General features: G+C 50.3%; 19 non-coding genes and 2 pseudogenes across 19 annotated transcripts; 9 read left to right on the forward strand and 12 right to left on the reverse strand.

The window, feature by feature from the left end:
* The first annotated feature begins 7 nt into the window (after positions 1-7).
* Positions 8-171, forward strand: LOC135005691 (U1 spliceosomal RNA). Its single transcript, XR_010206219.1, has one exon. It is a non-coding gene; the product is annotated as a U1 spliceosomal RNA (small nuclear RNA).
* Positions 172-323: 152 nt separating this feature from the next.
* LOC135005766 (U1 spliceosomal RNA) lies at positions 324-486 on the forward strand. The gene has a single exon (XR_010206292.1). It is a non-coding gene; the product is annotated as a U1 spliceosomal RNA (small nuclear RNA).
* Positions 487-1,160: 674 nt separating this feature from the next.
* On the forward strand, positions 1,161-1,324 carry LOC135005714 (U1 spliceosomal RNA). Its single transcript, XR_010206241.1, has one exon. It is a non-coding gene; the product is annotated as a U1 spliceosomal RNA (small nuclear RNA).
* Positions 1,325-1,476: 152 nt separating this feature from the next.
* LOC135005845 (U1 spliceosomal RNA) lies at positions 1,477-1,639 on the forward strand. The gene has a single exon (XR_010206365.1). It is a non-coding gene; the product is annotated as a U1 spliceosomal RNA (small nuclear RNA).
* A 674-nt stretch (positions 1,640-2,313) lies between these two features.
* Positions 2,314-2,477, forward strand: LOC135005674 (U1 spliceosomal RNA). The gene has a single exon (XR_010206203.1). It is a non-coding gene; the product is annotated as a U1 spliceosomal RNA (small nuclear RNA).
* A 142-nt stretch (positions 2,478-2,619) lies between these two features.
* Positions 2,620-2,782, forward strand: LOC135005767 (U1 spliceosomal RNA). Its single transcript, XR_010206293.1, has one exon. It is a non-coding gene; the product is annotated as a U1 spliceosomal RNA (small nuclear RNA).
* A 674-nt stretch (positions 2,783-3,456) lies between these two features.
* Positions 3,457-3,620, forward strand: LOC135005661 (U1 spliceosomal RNA). The gene has a single exon (XR_010206190.1). It is a non-coding gene; the product is annotated as a U1 spliceosomal RNA (small nuclear RNA).
* Positions 3,621-3,772: 152 nt separating this feature from the next.
* Positions 3,773-3,935, forward strand: LOC135005804 (U1 spliceosomal RNA). Its single transcript, XR_010206328.1, has one exon. It is a non-coding gene; the product is annotated as a U1 spliceosomal RNA (small nuclear RNA).
* An 828-nt stretch (positions 3,936-4,763) lies between these two features.
* On the reverse strand, positions 4,764-4,926 carry LOC135005837 (U1 spliceosomal RNA). Its single transcript, XR_010206358.1, has one exon. It is a non-coding gene; the product is annotated as a U1 spliceosomal RNA (small nuclear RNA).
* Positions 4,927-5,394: 468 nt separating this feature from the next.
* On the forward strand, positions 5,395-5,557 carry LOC135005752 (U1 spliceosomal RNA). The gene has a single exon (XR_010206278.1). It is a non-coding gene; the product is annotated as a U1 spliceosomal RNA (small nuclear RNA).
* Positions 5,558-6,412: 855 nt separating this feature from the next.
* LOC135005935 (U1 spliceosomal RNA) lies at positions 6,413-6,548 on the reverse strand (annotated as a pseudogene).
* Positions 6,549-6,700: 152 nt separating this feature from the next.
* On the reverse strand, positions 6,701-6,864 carry LOC135005672 (U1 spliceosomal RNA). The gene has a single exon (XR_010206201.1). It is a non-coding gene; the product is annotated as a U1 spliceosomal RNA (small nuclear RNA).
* A 674-nt stretch (positions 6,865-7,538) lies between these two features.
* Positions 7,539-7,701, reverse strand: LOC135005768 (U1 spliceosomal RNA). Its single transcript, XR_010206294.1, has one exon. It is a non-coding gene; the product is annotated as a U1 spliceosomal RNA (small nuclear RNA).
* Positions 7,702-7,853: 152 nt separating this feature from the next.
* Positions 7,854-8,017, reverse strand: LOC135005606 (U1 spliceosomal RNA). The gene has a single exon (XR_010206139.1). It is a non-coding gene; the product is annotated as a U1 spliceosomal RNA (small nuclear RNA).
* A 674-nt stretch (positions 8,018-8,691) lies between these two features.
* Positions 8,692-8,854, reverse strand: LOC135005770 (U1 spliceosomal RNA). Its single transcript, XR_010206295.1, has one exon. It is a non-coding gene; the product is annotated as a U1 spliceosomal RNA (small nuclear RNA).
* Positions 8,855-9,006: 152 nt separating this feature from the next.
* Positions 9,007-9,170, reverse strand: LOC135005973 (U1 spliceosomal RNA). Its single transcript, XR_010206447.1, has one exon. It is a non-coding gene; the product is annotated as a U1 spliceosomal RNA (small nuclear RNA).
* Positions 9,171-11,594: 2,424 nt separating this feature from the next.
* LOC135005981 (U1 spliceosomal RNA) lies at positions 11,595-11,758 on the reverse strand. The gene has a single exon (XR_010206455.1). It is a non-coding gene; the product is annotated as a U1 spliceosomal RNA (small nuclear RNA).
* A 152-nt stretch (positions 11,759-11,910) lies between these two features.
* On the reverse strand, positions 11,911-12,074 carry LOC135005812 (U1 spliceosomal RNA). Its single transcript, XR_010206336.1, has one exon. It is a non-coding gene; the product is annotated as a U1 spliceosomal RNA (small nuclear RNA).
* A 670-nt stretch (positions 12,075-12,744) lies between these two features.
* LOC135005903 (U1 spliceosomal RNA) lies at positions 12,745-12,908 on the reverse strand. The gene has a single exon (XR_010206419.1). It is a non-coding gene; the product is annotated as a U1 spliceosomal RNA (small nuclear RNA).
* An 835-nt stretch (positions 12,909-13,743) lies between these two features.
* LOC135005921 (U1 spliceosomal RNA) lies at positions 13,744-13,879 on the reverse strand (annotated as a pseudogene).
* Positions 13,880-14,031: 152 nt separating this feature from the next.
* LOC135005984 (U1 spliceosomal RNA) lies at positions 14,032-14,195 on the reverse strand. The gene has a single exon (XR_010206458.1). It is a non-coding gene; the product is annotated as a U1 spliceosomal RNA (small nuclear RNA).
* Between the last annotated feature and the right edge of the window lie 660 nt (positions 14,196-14,855).

Raw genomic sequence — 14,855 nt, forward strand, 5'->3', positions numbered from 1 at the left:
CCAAATCATACTTATTTTGCATAGGCGATACCATGGTCATGAAGATTGTTCTCCCAAGGTGAGGTTCATTCATTGCATTCTGGGTATGCTGACCCCTGTGATTTCCCCAAATGTGGGAAACTCGACTGCATTATTTGTGGTAGTGGGGGACTGTGTTTGTGCTTTCCTCTGGTCAGCTCTGGAAAAAGTCAGATTTCTTTGTCTCAGATCTTCCTCTAGCCTTGTTCTTCTTTCGAGAGTTCCCTTGTGCTGCCTCAGTTGGATCTCTTTCACTTGACAGGGGGGTGCCCGAACAGCGACCCTCCCCAGCTCTAGCCCAACTCCTACTTACCTGCCAGGTGAGATACTATGATCATGAAGGTGCTTCTCCCAGGGCAAGGCTCACCCATTGCACTCTGGGTGTGCTGCCCCTGCGATTTCCCCAAATGTGGGAAACTTGACTGCATAATTTGTGTTTCCCCTGGTCGGCTCTCGTATAATTCAGATCTCTTTGTCTCAGGTCTCTCTCCAGCCTAGTTTGCTGTCTGTTTCCACTTCTCTTTTCTTGAGCCGCTCCCTTCTATGCCCTTGCGCACTATCCTGACTTCTCCTCCTGTCTGCTTACTTTGTGCCTTCCAACGCACAATGCGATCTACAGGTAGTGCTGCAGGGCCCAGACCCTTTTACTTGCCTTACAGAGCAGCTCTGGAGCTGTTACAGTGCCCAGCTGCTGCAAGAAATCAGCTTGAATGCTTCAGGGGCTGGGGCATAGCCAACATGAGCCCCACACCAAAGGAGGGTGGAGGTGTTTAATGCAAACTAGGGGTCAGCCAAGCGCCGCAAAAGGCCACCATGCCCTGCACGCCCCTTTTCTCTTTTCATATGCAGACGAGGGTTGAAGCCAACTTTGACCCACTGCTTGGATGACATCACCATATGCAAATCCATCTGCGGCAGGCCTTCCCCCAGGAATGCTTGCACTAGTTGTTGCATTTGGTTTGTTGTTTGGGGGTGCTTCAGTATTAGGCAGCCTTCTGCCCTCCCATGTTCATCTGAAAATATATGTTCTCCCTGCAGTTGTTGTCCCAAGATGAGAGTTCCCTTGTGCTGCCTCAGTTGAATCTCCTTTACTTGACAGAGATGTGCATGAGCAGCGGCCCTCCCCAGCCCTATTCCAAATCATACTTATTTTGCATAGGAGATACCATGGTCATGAAGATTTTTCTCCCAGGGTGAGGTTCATTCATTGCATTTTGGGTATGCTGACCCCTGTGATTTCCCCAAATGTGGGAAACTTGACTGCATTATTTGTGGTAGTGGGAGACTGTGTTTGTGCTTTCCTCTGGTCAGCTCTGGTAAAAGTCAGATTTCTTTGTCTCAGATTTTCCTTTAGCCTTGTTCTTCTTTCGAGAGTTCCCTTGTGCTGCCTCAGTTGGATCTCCTTCACTTTACAGGGGGGTACCCGAGCAGCGACCCTCCCCAGCTCTAGCCCAACTCCTACTTACCTGCCAGGTGAGATACTATGATCATGAAGGTGCTTCTCCCAGGGCAAGGCTCACCCATTGTACTCTGGGTGTGCTGCTCCTGCGATTTCCCCAAATGTGGGAAACTTGACTGCATAATTTGTGTTTCCCCTGGTCGGCTCTCGTATAATTCAGATCTCTTTGTCTCAGGTCTCTCTCCAGCCTAGTTTGCTGTCTGTTTCCACTTCTCTTTTCTTCAGCCGCTCCCTTCTATACCCTTGTGCACTATCCTGACTTCTCCTCCCGTCTGCTTACTTTGTGCCTTCCAATGCACAATGCAAACTACAGGTAGTGCTGCAGGGCCCACACCCTTTTACTTGCCTTACAGAGCAGCTCTGGAGCTGTTGCAGTGCCAAGCTGCTGCAAGAAATCAGCTTGAATGCTTCAGGGGCTGGGGCATAGCCAACATGAGCCCCACACCGAAGAAGGGTGGAGGTGTTTAATGCAAACTAGGGGTCAGACAAGCGCAGCAAAAGGCCACCATGCCCTGCACGCCCCTTTTCTGTTTTCATATGCAGACGAGGGTTGAAGCCAACTTTGACCCACTGCTTGGATGACATCACCATATGCAAATCCATCTGCGGCAGGCCTTCCCCCAGGAATGCTTGCACTAGTTGTTGCATTTGGTTTGTTGTTTGGGGGTGCTTCAGTATTAGGCAGCCGTCTGCCCTCCCATGTTCATCTGAAAATATGTGTTCTCCCTGCAGTTGTTGTCCCTAGATGAGAGTTCCCTTGTGCTGCCTCAGTTGAATCTCCTTAACTTGACAGAGATGTGCCTGAGCAGCGGCCCTCCCCAGCTCTATCCCAAATCATACTTATTTTGCATAGGAGATACCATGGTCATGAAGATTATTCTCCCAGGGTGAGGTTCATTCATTGCATTCTGGGTATGCTGACCCCTGTGATTTCCCCAAATGTGGGAAACTCGACTGCTTTATTTGTGGTAGTGGGGGACTGTGTTTGTGTTTTCCTCTGGTCAGCTCTGGTAAAAGTCAGATTTCTTTGTTTCAGAGCCTTGTTCTTCTTTTGAGAGTTCCCTTGTGCTGCCTCAGTTGGATCTCCTTCACTTGACAGGGGGGTGCCCGAGCAGAGACCCTCCCCAGCTCTAGCCCAACTCCTACTTACCTGCCAGGTGAGATACTATGATCATGAAGGTGCTTCTCCCAGGGCAAGGCTCACCCATTGCACTCTGGGTGTGCTGCCCCTGCGATTTCCCCAAATGTGGGAAACTTGACTGCATAATTTGTGTTTCCCCTGGTCGGCTCTCGTATAATTCAGATCTCTTTGTCTCAGGTCTCTCTCCAGCCTAGTTTGCTGTCTGTTTCCACTTCTCTTTTCTTCAGCCGCTCCCTTCTATACCCTTGTGCACTATCCTGACTTCTCCTCCCGTCTGCTTACTTTGTGCCTTCCAATGCACAATGCAAACTACAGGTAGTGCTGCAGGGCCCACACCCTTTTACTTGCCTTACAGAGCAGCTCTGGAGCTGTTACAGTGCCCAGCTGCTGCAAGAAATCTGCTTGAATGCTTCAGGGGATGGGGCATGGCCAACATGAGCCCCACACCAAAGGAGGGTGGAGGTGTTTAATGCGAACTAGGGGTCATCCAAGCACCGCAAAAGGCCGCCATGCCCTGCACGCCCCTTTTCTCTTTTCATATGCAGATGAGGGTTGAAGCCAACTTTGACCAACTGCTTGTATGACATCACCGTATGCAAATCCGTCTTCTGCAGAACTTCCCCCAGGAATGCTTGCACTAGTTGTTGCATTTGGTTTGTTGTTTGGGGGTGCTTCAGTATTAGGCAGCCTTCTGCCCTCCCATGTTCATCTGAAAATATGTGTTCTCCCTGCAGTTGTTGTCCCCAGATGAGAGTTCCCTTGTGCTGCCTCAGTTGAATCTCCTTTACTTGACAGAGATGTGCATGAGCAGCGGCCCTCCCCAGCCCTATTCCAAATCATACTTATTTTGCATAGGAGATACCATGGTCATGAAGATTGTTCTCCCAGGGTGAGGTTCATTCATTGCATTTTGGGTATGCTGACCCCTGTGATTTCCCCAAATGTGGGAAACTCAACTGCATTATTTGTGGTAGTGGGGGACTGTGTTTGTGCTTTCCTCTGGTCAGCTCTGGTAAAAGTCAGATTTCTTTGTCTCAGATTTTCCTCTTGCCTTGTTCTTCTTTCGAGAGTTCCCTTGTGCTGCCTCAGTTGGATCTCCTTCACTTGACAGGGGGGTACCCGAGCAGCGACCCTCCCCAGCTCTAGCCCAACTCCTACTTACCTGCCAGGTGAGATACTATGATCATGAAGGTGCTTCTCCCAGGGCAAGGCTCACCCATTGCACTCTGGGTGTGCTGCTCCTGCGATTTCCCCAAATGTGGGAAACTTGACTGCATAATTTGTGTTTCCCCTGGTCGGCTCTCGTATAATTCAGATCTCTTTGTCTCAGGTCTCTCTCCAGCCTAGTTTGCTGTCTGTTTCCACTTCTCTTTTCTTCAGCCGCTCCCTTCTATACCCTTGTGCACTATCCTGACTTCTCCTCCCGTCTGCTTACTTTGTGCCTTCCAATGCACAATGCAAACTACAGGTAGTGCTGCAGGGCCCACACCCTTTTACTTGCCTTACAGAGCAGCTCTGGAGCTGTTAAAGTGCCCAGCTGCTGCAAGAAATCAGCTTGAATGCTTCAGGGGCTGGGGCATAGCCAACATGAGCCCCACACCGAAGGAGGGTGGAGGTGTTTAATGCAAACTAGGGGTCGGTCAAGCGCCGCAAAAGGCCACCATGCCCTGCACGCCCCTTTTCTGTTTTCATATGCAGACGAGGGTTGAAGCCAACTTTGACCCACTGCTTGGATGACATCACCATATGCAAATCCATCTGCGGCAGGCCTTCCCCCAGGAATGCTTGCACTAGTTGTTGCATTTGGTTTGTTGTTTGGGGGTGCTTCAGTATTAGTCAGCCTTCTGCTCCACCCTCCTTTGGTGTGGGGCTCATGTTGGCCATGTCCCATCCCCTGAAGCATTCAAGCAGATTTCTTGCAGCAGCTGGGCACTGTAACAGCTCCAGAGCTGCTCTGTAAGGCAAGTAAAAGGGTGTGGGCCCTGCAGCACTACCTGTAGTTTGCATTGTGCATTGGAAGGCACAAAGTAAGCAGACGGGAGGAGAAGTCAGGATAGTGCACAAGGGTATAGAAGGGAGCGGCTGAAGAAAAGAGAAGTGGAAACAGACAGCAAACTAGGCTGGAGAGAGATCTGAGACAAAGAGATCTGAATTATACGAGAGCCGACCAGGGGAAACACAAATTATGCAGTCAAGTTTCCCACATTTGGGGAAATCGCAGGGGCTGCACACCCAGAGTGCAATGGGTGAGCCTTGCCCTGGGAGAAGCACCTTCATGATCATAGTATCTCACCTGGCAGGTAAGTAGGAGTTGGGCTAGAGCTGGGGAGGGTCGCTGCTCGGGCACCCCCCTGTTAAGTGAAGGAGATCCAACTGAGGCAGCACAAGGGAACTCTCAAAAGAAGAACAAGGCTAGAGGAAGATCTGAAACAAAGAAATCTGACTTTTACCAGAGCTGACCAGAAGAAAACACAAACACAGTCCCCCACTACCACAAATAAAGCAGTCGAGTTTCCCACATTTGGGGAAATCACAGGGGTCAGCATACCCAAAATGCAATGAATGAACCTCACCTCGACTGCTTTATTTGTGGTAGTGGGGGACTGTGTTTGTGTTTTCTTCTGGTCAGCTCTGGTAAAAGTCAGATTTCTTTGTTTCAGATCTTCCTCTAGCCTTGTTCTTCTTTTGAGAGTTCCCTTGTGCTGCCTCAGTTGGATCTCCTTCACTTAACAGGGGGGTGCCCGAGCAGCGACCCTCCCCAGCTCTAGCCCAACTCATACTTACCTGCCAGGTGAGATACTATGATCATGAAGGTGCTTCTCCCAGGGCAAGGCTCACCCATTGCACTCTGGGTGTGCTGCCCCTGCGATTTCCCCAAATGTGGGAAACTTGACTGCATAATTTGTGTTTCCCCTGGTCGGCTATCGTATAATTCAGATCTCTTTGTCTCAGATCTCTCTCCAGCCTAGTTTGCTGTCTGTTTCCACTTCTCTTTTCTTCAGCCGCTCCCTTCTATACCCTTGTGCACTATCCAGACTTCTCCTCCCGTCTGCTTACTTTGTGCCTTCCAATGCACAATGCAAACTACAGGTAGTGCTGCAGGGCCCACACCCTTTTACTTGCCTTACAGAGCAGCTCTTGAGCTGTTACAGTGCCCAGCTGCTGCAAGAAATCTGCTTGAAAGCTTCAGGGGATGGGGCATGGCCAACATGAGCCCCACACCAAAGCAGGGTGCAGCAGAAGGCTGCCTAATACTGAAGCACCCCCAAACAACAAACCAAATGCAACAACTAGTGCAAGCATTCCTGGGGGAAGGCCTGCCGCAGATGGATTTGCATATGGTGATGTCATCCAAGCAGTGGGTCAAAGTTGGCTTCAACCCTCATCTGCATATGAAAACAGAAAAGGGGCGTGCAGGGCATGGTGGCCTTTTGCGGCGCTTGACTGACCCCTAGTTTGCATTAAACACCTCCACCCTCCTTCGGTGTGGGGCTGATGTTGGCTATGCCCCAGCCCCTGAAGCATTCAAGCTGATTTCTTGCAGCAGCTGGGCACTGTAACAGCTCCAGAGCTGCTCTGTAAGGCAAGTAAAAGGGTGTGGGCCCTGCAGCACTACCTGTAGTTTGCATTGTGCATTGGAAGGCACAAAGTAAGCAGACGGGAGGAGAAGTCAGGATAGTGCACAAGGGTATAGAAGGGAGCGGCTGAAGAAAAGAGAAGTGGAAACAGACAGCAAACTAGGCTGGAGAGAGACCTGAGACAAAGAGATCTGAATTATACGAGAGCCGACGAGGGGAAACACAAATTATGCAGTCAAGTTTCCCACATTTGGGGAAATCGCAGGAGCAGCACACCCAGAGTACAATGGGTGAGCCTTGCCCTGGGAGAAGCACCTTAATGATCATAGTATCTCACCTGGCAGGTAAGTAGGAGTTGGGCTAGAGCTGGGGAGGGTCGCTGCTCGGGTACCCCCCTGTAAAGTGAAGGAGATCCAACAAAGGCAGCACAAGGGAACTCTCGAAAGAAGAACAAGGCTAGAGGAAAATGTGAGACAAAGAAATCTGACTTTTACTAGAGCTGACCAGAGGAAAGCACAAACACAGTCCCCCACTACCACAAATAATGCAGTTGAGTTTCCCACATTTGGGGAAATCACAGGGGTCAGCATACCCAAAATGCAATGAATGAACCTCACCCTGGGAGAACAATCTTCATGACCATGGTATCTCCTATGCAAAATAAGTATGATTTGGGATAGGGCTGGTGAGGGCAGCTGCTCAGGCACATCTCTGTCAAGTAAAGGAGATTCAACTGAGGCAGCACAAGTGAACTCTCATCTGGGGACAACAACTGCAGGGAGAACATATATTTTCAGATGAACATGGGAGGGCGGAAGGCTGCCTAATACTGAAGCACCATCAAATATCAAACCATATGCAACAACTAGTACAAGCACTCCTGGGGGAAGGTCTGCAGCAGACGGATTTGCATACGGTGATGTTATCCAAGCAGTGGGCCAAAGTTGACTGGAACCCTCATCTGCATATGAAAAGAGAAAAGGGGCATGCAGGGCATGGCGGCCTTTTGCAGTGCTTGGATGACCCCTAGTTCGCATTAAACACCTCCCCCCTCCTTTGGTGTGGGGCTCATGTTGGCCATGCCCCATCCCCTGAAGCATTCAAGCTGATTTCTTGCAGCAGCTGGGCACTGTAACAGCTCCAGAGCTGCTCTGTAAGGCAAGTAAAAGGGTGTGGGCCCTGCAGCACTACCTGTAGTTTGCATTGTGCATTGGAAGGCACAAAGTAAGCAGACGGGAGGAGAAGTCAGGATAGTGCACAAGGGTATAGAAGGGAGCGGCTGAAGAAAAGAGAAGTGGAAACAGACAGCAAACTAGGCTGGAGAGAGACCTGAGACAAAGAGATCTGAATTATACGAGAGCCGACCAGGGGAAACACAAATTATGCAGTCAAGTTTCCCACATTTGGGGAAATCGCAGGGGCAGCACACCCAGAGTGCAATGGGTGAGCCTTGCCCTGGGAGAAGCACCTTCATGATCATAGTATCTCACCTGGCAGGTAAGTAGGAGTTGGGCTAGAGCTGGGGAGGGTCGCTGCTCGGGTACCCCCCTGTCAAGTGAAGGAGATCCAACTGAGGCAGCACAATGGAACTCTCGAAAGAAGAACAAGGCTAGAGGAAAATCTGAGACAAAGAAATCTGACTTTTACCAGAGCTGACCAGAGGAAAGCACAAACACAGTCCCCCACTACCACAAATAATGCAGTCAAGTTTCCCACATTTGGGGAAATCACAGGGGTCAGCATACCCAAAATGCAATGAATGAACCTCACCCTGGGAGAACAATCTTCATGACCATGGTATCTCCTATGCAAAATAAGTATGATTTGGAATAGGGCTGGGGAGGGCCGCTGCTCATGCACATCTCTGTCAAGTAAAGGAGATTCAACTGAGGCAGCACAAGGGAACTCTCATCTGGGGACAACAACTGCAGGGAGAACACATATTTTCAGATGAACATGGGAGGGCAGAAGGCTGCCTAATACTGAAGCACCCCCAAACAACAAACCAAATGCAACAACTAGTGCAAGCATTCCTGGGGGAAGTTCTGCAGAAGACGGATTTGCATACGGTGATGTCATCCAAGCAGTGGGTCAAAGTTGGCTTCAACCCTCATCTGCATATGAAAAGAGAAAAGGGGCGTGCAGGGCATGGCGGCCTTTTGCGGTGCTTGGATGACCCCTAGTTCGCATTAAACACCTCCACCCTCCTTTGGTGTGGGGCTCATGTTGGCCATGCCCCATCCCCTGAAGCATTCAAGCTGATTTCTTGCAGCAGCTGGGCACTGTAACAGCTCCAGAGCTGCTCTGTAAGGCAAGTAAAAGGGTGTGGGCCCTGCAGCACTACCTGTAGTTTGCATTGTGCATTGGAAGGCACAAAGTAAGCAGACGGGAGGAGAAGTCAGGATAGTGCACAAGGGTATAGAAGGGAGCGGTTGAAGAAAAGAGAAGTGGAAACAGACAGCAAACTAGGCTGGAGAGAGACCTGAGACAAAGAGATCTGAATTATACGAGAGCCGACCAGGGGAAACACAAATTATGCAGTCAAGTTTCCCACATTTGGGGAAATCGCAGGGGCAGCACACCCAGAGTGCAATGGGTGAGCCTTGCCCTGGGAGAAGCACCTTCATGATCATAGTATCTCACCTGGCAGGTAAGTAGGAGTTGGGCTAGAGCTGGGGAGGGTCGCTGTTCGGGCACCCCCCTGTCAAGTGAAAGAGATCCAACTGAGGCAGCACAAGGGAACTCTCGAAAGAAGAACAAGGCTAGAGGAAGATCTGAGACAAAGAAATCTGACTTTTACCAGAGCTGACCAGAGGAAAGCACAAACACAGTCCCCCACTACCACAAATAATGCAGTCGAGTTTCCCACATTTGGGAAAATCACAGGGGTCAGCATACCCAGAATGCAATGAATGAACCTCACCCTGGGAGAACAATCTTCATGACCATGGTATCTCCTATGCAAAATAAGTATGATTTGGGATAGGGCTGGTGAGGGCCGCTGCTCAGGCACATCTCTGTCAAGTAAAGGAGATTCAACTGAGGCAGCACAAGGGAACTCTCATCTGGGGACAACAACTGCAGGGAGACCACATCTTTTCAGATGAACATGGGAGGGCGGAAGGCTGCCTAATACTGAAGCACCATCAAATATCAAACCATATGCAACAACTAGTACAAGCACTCCTTGGGGAAGGTCTGCAGCAGACGGATTTGCATACGGTGATGTTATCCAAGCAGTGGGCCAAAGTTGACTGGAACCCTCATCTGCATATGAAAAGAGAAAAGGGGCATGCAGGGCATGGCGGCCTTTTGCGGTGCTTGGATGACCCCTAGTTCGCATTAAACACCTCCACCCTCCTTTGGTGTGGGGCTCATGTTGGCCATGCCCCATCCCCTGAAGCATTCAAGCTGATTTCTTGCAGCAGCTGGGCACTGTAACAGCTCCAGAGCTGTTCTGTAAGGCAAGTAAAAGGGTGTGGGCCCTGCAGCACCACCTGTTGTTCGCATTGTGCGTTGGAAGGCACAAATTAAGCAGACGGGAGGAGAAGTCAGGATAGTGCGCAAGGGCATACTTTTCTCTTAGTCCGGGGGCAAGGCTTCAAAATGGGGTCTGCAACGGAGGAGACACAGGGGGCGTGGTCACAGCAGCTTTTCTCTACAGCCTGCACCAGCAGGAGCCTACACCATTTTTTATGATCACGCTGAACTGCAGTGCGACTGCAATTACAGCATGGTCAAGAAGGGAGGCGTCATGCTGGGTGGCCATGCCCTGTCACTGTGCAGGAGCCAGCACAGCTCACACACTAGTCCCCGGGTGCAGCCCCCAACCCCCGGGACACCCGGAGCAACAAAATGTAGATTCAGGCCACCAGGCCACGCCCCTACCTATGAAACCATGCCTCCTTTTTACCATTGCGCTGTTTATCTGCGCGCACTGCATTACAATCTCCCTCGCCACCTTTCTGGGTGTCACCAGTGATAGTGACACCTCTGCCATGCTTGTAGCAGCTGGTCCTAAGATCTACGCCTCAAGCCCTGAGTGTTTGCCCTTGTGACTTGTTGATCATCATAGCGAAGCAGATGCTTACAGAAAACTGCAGGGGCTTAGATTGAAAATAAAAAAATTGATGGGTATAAGGTAGAGAGGAGCGGGTTCGGTTCTCCGAGAACCGAATTCCCCACGAACTCCACGTGGTTTACACTGGTCCGAGGCAGGCTCGGTTGTTCCCGCCTGACTCGGAAAACCTGAACAAGGGAAAATGTCATCATCCCGCTGTCGGATTCTTGCGAGATTCGGATTCCATATAAAGAGCTGCGCGTTGCTGCCATTTTTACTCGTGCATTGAAGAGAGAGCGGAGAGGACGTGGCTATGTTCTCTCAGTGGAAATCTCAATATCAGTGCTCAGTATCAGTGGTTACTTATTGCTGCTCAGTAATACTAGTAGTGTGTCTCTCCTGCTCAGTGTATGTTCTCAGTAGTATCCTCATCAGTGCTCAGTATCACTGCTCATTGTCTTGTGCTGCATTGTGGTGCTCAGCATACTACAGTACATTACTAATAGTCCAGTGCTGCATCTTGCTGCTCAGTGTCAGTTCTAGTATCCTCATCAGTGCTCACTATCACTGCTCATTGCATTGTGGTGTTCTGTATACTACAGTAACATAGTAATATAGTATATATAGAGGAGCGGGTTCGGTTCTCCGAGAACCGAATTCCCGACGAACTCCACGTGGTTTACACTGGTCCGTGGCAGGCTCGGTTGTTCCCGCCTGACTCGGAAAACCTGAACAAGGGAAAATGTCATCATCCCGCTGTCGGATTCTCGCGAGATTCGGATTCCATATAAAGAGCTGCGCGTTGCCGCCATTTTTACTCGTGCATTGAAGAGAGAGCGGAGAGGACGTGGCTATGTTCTCTCAGTGGAAATCTCAATATCAGTGCCCAGTATCAGTGGTTACTTATTGCTGCTCAGTAATACTAGTAGTGTGTCTCTCCTGCTCAGTGTCAGTTCTCAGTAGTATCCTCATCAGTGCTCAGTATCACTGCTCATTGTCTTGTGCTGCATTGTGGTGCTCAGCATACAACAGTACATTACTAATAGTCCAGTGCTGCATCTTGCTGCTCATGTTGGCTATGCCCCAGCCCCTGAAGCATTCAAGCTGATTTCTTGCAGCAGCTGGGCACTGTAACAGCTCCAGAGCTGCTCTGTAAGGCAAGTAAAAGGGTGTTGGCCCTGCAGCACTACCTGTAGTTTGCATTGTGCGTTGGAAGGCACAAAGTAAGCAGACAGGAGAAGTCAGGAGAGTGCACAAGGGCATAGAAGGCAGGGGCTCAAGAAAAGAGAAGTGGAAACAGACAGCAAACTAGGCTGGAGAGAGACCTGAGACAAAGAGATCTGAATTATACGAGTAGCCGACCAGAGGAAACACAAATTATGCAGTCAAGTGTCCCACATTTGGGGAAATCGTAGGAGCAGCACACCCAGAGTGCAATGGGTGAGCCTTGCCCTGGTAGAAGCACCTTCCTGATCATAGTATCTCACTTGGCAGGTAAGTAGGAGTTGGGCTTGAGCTGGGGAGGGTCGCTGCTCGGGCACCCCCCTGTCAAGTGAAGGAGATCCAACTGAGGCAGCACAAGGAAACTCTCAAAAAAAGAACAAGGCTAGAGGAAGATCTGAGACAAAGAAATCTGACTTTTACCAGAGCTGACCAGAGGAAAGCACAAACACAGTCCCCCACTACCACAAATAATGCAGTCGAGTTTCCCACATTTGGGGAAATCACAGGGGTCAGCATACCCAGAATGCAATGAATGAACCTCACCCTGGGAGAACAATCTTCATGACCATGGTATCTCCTATGCAAAATAAGTATGATTTGGGATAGGGCTGGGGAGGGCCGCTGCTCAGGCACATCTCTTTCAAGTAAAGGAGATTCAACTGAGGCAGCACAAGGGAACTCTCATCTGGGGACAACAACTGCAGGGAGAACACATATTTTCAGATGAACATGGGAGAGCTGAAGGCTGCCTAATACTGAAGCACCCCAAACAACAAACCAAATGCAACAACTAGTACAAGCATTCCTGGGGGAAGGTCTGCAGAAGACGGATTTGCATACGGTGATGTCATCCAAGCAGTGGGCCAAAGTTGGCTGGAACCCTCATCTGCATATGAAAAGAGAAAAGGGGTATGCAGGGCATGGCGGCCTTTTGCGGCGCTTGGATGACCCTTAGTTCGCATTAAACACCTCCACCCTCCGTCGGTGTGGGGCTCATGTTGGCTATGCCCCAGCCCCTGAAGCATTCAAGCTGATTTCTTGCAGCAGCTGGGCACTGTAACAGCTCCAGAGCTGCTCTGAAAGGCAAGTAAAAGGGTGTGGGCCCTGCAGCACTACCTGTAGTTTGCATTGTGCGTTGGAAGGCACAAAGTAAGCAGACAGGAGAAGTCAGGAGAGTGCACAAGGGCATAGAAGGCAGCGGCTCAAGAAAAGAGAAGTGGAAACAGACAGCAAACTAGGCTGGAGAGAGACCTGAGACAAAGAGATCTGAATTATACGAGTAGCCGACTAGAGGAAACACAAATTATGCAGTCAAGTGTCCCACATTTGGGGAAATCGTAGGAGCAGCACACCCAGAGTGCAATGGGTGAGCCTTGCCCTGGGAGAAGCACCTTCCTGATCATAGTATCTCACCTGGCAGGTAAGTAGGAGTTGGGCTAGAGATGGGGAGGGTCGCTGCTCGGGCACCCCCCTGTCAAGTGAAGTTCTGCAGAAGACGGATTTGCATACGGTGATGTCATCCAAGCAGTGGGTCAAAGTTGGCTTCAACCCTCATCTGCATATGAAAAGAGAAAAGGGGCGTGCAGGGCATGGCGGCCTTTTGCGGTGCTTGGATGACCCCTAGTTCGCATTAAACACCTCCACCCTCCTTTGGTGTGGGGCTCATGTTGGCCATGCCCCATCCCCTGAAGATGAACATGGGAGGGCAGAAGGCTGCCTAATACTGAAGCACCCCCAAACAACAAACCAAATGCAACAACTAGTGCAAGCATTCCTGGGGGAAGGCCTGCCGCAGATGGATTTGCATATGGTGATGTCATCCAAGCAGTGGGTCAAAGTTGGCTTCAACCCTCGTCTGCATATGAAAAGAGAAAAGGGGCGTGCAGGGCATGGTGGCCTTTTGCGGCGCTTGGCTGACCCCTAGTTTGCATTAAACACCTCCACCCTCCTTTGGTGTGGGGCTCATGTTGGCTATGCCCCAGCCCCTGAAGCATTCAAGCTGATTTCTTGCAGCAGCTGGGCACTGTAACAGCTCCAGAGCTGCTCTGTAAGGCAAGTAAAAGGGTGTGGGCCCTGCAGCACTACCTGTAGTTTGCATTGTGCATTGGAAGGCACAAAGTAAGCAGACGGGAGGAGAAGTCAGGATAGTGCACAAGGGTATAGAAGGGAGCGGCTGAAGAAAAGAGAAGTGGAAACAGACAGCAAACTAGGCTGGAGAGAGACCTGAGACAAAGAGATCTGAATTATACGAGAGCCGACGAGGGGAAACACAAATTATGCAGTCAAGTTTCCCACATTTGGGGAAATCGCAGGAGCAGCACACCCAGAGTGCAATGGTTGAGCCTTGCCCTGGGAGAAGCACCTTCATGATCATAGTATCTCACCTGGCAGGTAAGTAGGAGTTGGGCTAGAGCTGGGGAGGGTCGCTGCTCGGGTTCCCCCCTGTGAAGTGAAGGAGATCCAACTGAGGCAGCACCAGGGAACTCTCGAAAGAAGAACAAGGCTAGAGGAAGATCTGAGACAAAGAAATCTGACTTTTACCAGAGCTGACCAGAGGAAAGCACAAACACAGTCCCCCACTACCACAAATAATGCAGTCGAGTTTCCCACATTTGGGAAAATCACAGGGGTCAGCATACCCAGAATGCAATGAATGAACCTCACCCTGGGAGAACAATCTTCATGACCATGGTATCTCCTATGCAAAATAAGTATGATTTGGGATAGGGCTGGTGAGGGCAGCTGCTCAGGCACATCTCTGTCAAGTAAAGGAGATTCAACTGAGGCAGCACAAGTGAACTCTCATCTGGGGACAACAACTGCAGGGAGACCACATCTTTTCAGATGAACATGGGAGGGCGGAAGGCTGCCTAATACTGAAGCACCATCAAATATCAAACCATATGCAACAACTAGTACAAGCACTCCTGGGGGAAGGTCTGCAGCAGACGGATTTGCATACGGTGATGTTATCCAAGCAGTGGGCCAAAGTTGACTGGAACCCTCATCTGCATATGAAAAGAGAAAAGGGGCATGCAGGGCATGGCGGCCTTTTGCAGTGCTTGGATGACCCCTAGTTCGCATTAAACACCTCCCCCCTCCTTTGGTGTGGGGCTCATGTTGGCCATGCCCCATCCCCTGAAGCATTCAAGCTGATTTCTTGCAGCAGCTGGGCACTGTAACAGCTCCAGAGCTGCTCTGTAAGGCAAGTAAAAGGGTGTGGGCCCTGCAGCACTACCTGTAGTTTGCATTGTGCATTGGAAGGCACAAAGTAAGCAGACGGGAGGAGAAGTCAGGATAGTGCACAAGGGTATAGAAGGGAGCGGCTGAAGAAAAGAGAAGTGGAAACAGACAGCAAACTAGGCTGGAGAGAGA

The sequence above is a fragment of the Pseudophryne corroboree genome, unplaced genomic scaffold (genome assembly GCF_028390025.1).
Source record: "Pseudophryne corroboree isolate aPseCor3 unplaced genomic scaffold, aPseCor3.hap2 scaffold_207, whole genome shotgun sequence".
Lineage (NCBI taxonomy): Eukaryota > Metazoa > Chordata > Amphibia > Anura > Myobatrachidae > Pseudophryne > Pseudophryne corroboree.